This window comes from Chrysochloris asiatica, unplaced genomic scaffold (genome assembly GCF_000296735.1).
Source record: "Chrysochloris asiatica unplaced genomic scaffold, ChrAsi1.0 scaffold00038, whole genome shotgun sequence".
Taxonomy (NCBI): Eukaryota; Metazoa; Chordata; class Mammalia; order Afrosoricida; family Chrysochloridae; genus Chrysochloris; species Chrysochloris asiatica.
Genome location: NW_006408556.1, coordinates 23,227,720 through 23,231,138, shown reverse-complemented (window position 1 = coordinate 23,231,138; position 3,419 = coordinate 23,227,720). Strand labels below are relative to the sequence as shown.

Genomic DNA, 3,419 nt, shown 5'->3' with positions numbered 1-3,419 from the left:
TCTGTTTCCCTTGGAAACTCTATGGGGAAGATTTGGTGTGGTGCTGTGGAAGAAAGATGTGGCAATCTGTTTCCCTTGGAAACTCTATGGGGAAGGTTTGGTGTGGTGCTGTGGGTTCATGTGCCACACTGCAAAGCAGTTTGAATGGCAAGGTCAGTGGTTCAAGTTCAAAAGCTGCTCCTTGGAAACGCTATACAGGGTCGCTATGGGCAGGAACTGACTCAATGGTACTTTACAACAACAGAGGATCATTATGCATTGGAGTTTAGAACAACATTTTTCAAAAAAATCTTTACAGGAACTAATTTCCAGGTCTTTCTCCTTGAAAACTGCTGAGTAGTTTCAGACCTATCAATTTCTCAGTAAGCAGGCCAGCACTTCACTCTTGTGCCGCTAGAACTGTAATTACCCCCATTTGACACGATCTGTGTCACTCACTCTGTGATTTATGAGTTTTATTGTATTGTCTTGTTAGCCATTTTCAACTGTCTTTATTTTTTACTTTGTCTCTGCTTTTTGCTACTGGTGGTGAATTCCTCTGTTTTATGTTGTTGAAGGAGAGCAAAGAGACTCTGCCCACCTGTGCTGATGGATTTAGGAGGTCACTCTGTGGTTCCTCTTTCACCAGAGCCTCAGGCTTGCTCTAACATAATCGTAGGCAGTGCTGGAAGCAGTCACAGGACACAGAAAGGCATTCCAATTCTCCTGTCAACTGTGTCTGAATTTCATTTTTAAAACAGAAAAACTCTGACAGATCTCACTGTGGACCTCTGATTAGCCAGATGACATGTAGATAAGGTTTCAACCCAACAACAGGGAATGGAAGCTCAGGGTCTGTCACCAATCTTTCTTTCATGCTGCAATTTCTTCATTTGGATGTGTCAAGAGGGCAAATCTCTAACAAAGGAACTGCAGTGAGAGCAATTGCAGAGCCCATCTCTTGGCAGAAGAGTCAGAAATAGATGTGGTAATGACAACAGCACAGGTGAGGCTCTTGCTGTGACCTGAAACCTGCTCAGCCCCAAGCACCCTACTGTGGAAGAATGCCCCCTTCCTTGGATGTTCTCTAGCCAGACTCTTGTTTCCAGAGTTACAAAAACATTTTCTAACTTTTAACAGATACCGCATGTCTTTTTTTTTTTTTTTTTTTTCTTTTTTTTTTTTTTTTTAATGAAGATACTCTTTTATTAGAATGAATTAGCTCAATATTAGCACGGTCTCTGTGATGTGAGAAGAGCCACCTGACCTGCGCTGTGGCAGGAAGCAGGTGCAAGGGCTCTTGGTACCGGCACAAAGTGTCCACTAAAGAAATTCTCATTCACAAGGGGGTTTCCTTAGATCGGATCATCTCTGGCTGCCAGCTCCAGCCAGGTCTCTGTGCCTTTCTTGGAATCCTTCATTCCAACACCACCTGGCCCACTACTTCTTCAAGGCCTAAGTTGGCTATCCCAAGCCTACGTCACCCAGGCTGCCCCAGAATCCCTCAGTGTCTCTTTGGTACACAGGCATCCTGCCACCCTCAGGAGCATGGGTAGGGGCTGGGGAGAGCATCACATTACTGGAGCAAATAGCAAGGTGCAAAGTAAGTCTAACCACCTCACTGAAGACGAGCTTACTTCCCCCTAGAGGACAGAGGAAAAGCCCCCATTACGCATCATTGAGGGAATGGTTCTGTGTACCAGATGTAAGGGATGCCAAGTAGATAGGGATCCAGAAGTGAGTAGATGGTAGCTGGAACTCTGCCTTGGCGAGGTCAGATTTCTCTTGGCCACTGCACCTGCCTTTTAACGTGGCTACCACACTGCTACTTCCTCCACTGGGTACTAGGCTCCTATAAGAAATATTTTTTAAAATAGCAGAGAAAAAGACACAGAGAAGGGCAGGAGAATGCGCCAACAAAACAAAAATAATATATAAAAATCCATAAACCACTCAGGACAATATCTTACAACAATTAGGAAGTAGCTGAGAACACCACACACTACTGTACATGACCTATGCTCCCCACACCAGGGAGGAGCTGCAAGCAATGACAGGCCTGGAGACACCACAGGCCCGCCCAATGGCCTGCTTGGAGCGTACAAACACATAGGGCCGGTTCTTGTCTTCACACAGCAGCGGGAGGTGCAGGATGATCTCCAGCGGCTCAGCATCCACGGCCATCAAGATGAACTCCGAGATGCCTCATTGGCCAATGAGGTGGCCTCATTGGCTCCTTTTCGAAGCTGCTTGTAGTTGCAGGACTGCTGAACGAGGTCCAGTAGCTTCTTGGTGAGGTGGGCATCTGCGAGGGGGTAGACTTTTGGATTTACATCTGCTTTAGTCATGGTTGCGGCTCCATGCACTCGCCACTCCAGGAGGAGCCCTGCCAAAGTTCCAGCACGAGCTGCATCTCCATCTTTTAAGTGTTCGAGTAAGAAAATTGTTGTTTCTCTAGATATAATTTAAGTATTTTCACCCCCCTTTGCATCCAAGAAATGAGTAAAAACATTATTTTATTCTATTGTTTGCTTAGGTCAAGTCTTCCATTTGGTGTTTTGGATGAGAAGAAATCTCTGCATATCCAAATCTCTCACTAGACAAAGTCGTGTAAGAACTTTTCTCATCTGTCCCTACTGCTTTTTCTCCTTTTATCATATCAGAAAGTTATTGTGCAGAATTGTGAAAAACCAGCTATTTGAAACATACTAAGAGGAGATGGATTTTAATTATTACTAAATTTAGATTAGGCAGAAGGAAATCAAGATGAATTTCCTTAGTTGTGTAACATGGAATTGAACTAACAAGCCAGGTTACAAAGTTTTCTTTACTTGGTTTTATAAAATTACAAACTTTGGGAACTGAAGTCCCTGATTTGCACCAAGTTAAGTGCTCAACTACTAACCAAAAGGTTGGTGGTTTGAATCCACTCACAGAAACCTCAAAAGAAAGGCCTGGTGATCTGCCTATGAAATATCACAGCCACTGAAACTCCAGCGAAGCACAGTTCTTCTCTGAAACTTGTCTGGATGAGAAAACTTAATGTCTGGCTAATTAATTACAGAGATGGTTTCAGATCCACAGAAGACGGAAACACACATGAACTTTAGAGTCAGAATTGCCTAGGTTCAAATATGCACTTTGCTACTAATTCATAGTATATGACACAACCACCTTAAGCTTACTTTCTTATTTTATAAAAATGTGGACACTAACATTACAAGGGTATTTGTGGGGATTAAATAGCATTGGATACGAAAAGTCTCTAATCACTTTGGTGTTGTTGATGCCTTCTACTCATAGTGACTCCATGTGACAGGGTAGAACTGACTCATTCGGTTTTCTTAACTGTATCATTATGGAAGTAGATTGTCAATGTATGGGTGGATTGAGTATGTTCTAACCACCAATCTTCCACTAACAGCAGAACGCTTAACCAC

The 3,419-nt window shown here is 43.3% G+C and overlaps 1 pseudogene; it reads right to left on the bottom strand.

The window, feature by feature from the left end:
- LOC102828516 overlaps positions 1-2,327 on the bottom strand; it is a 9,594-nt pseudogene extending 7,267 nt beyond the window's left edge.
- Between the last annotated feature and the right edge of the window lie 1,092 nt (positions 2,328-3,419).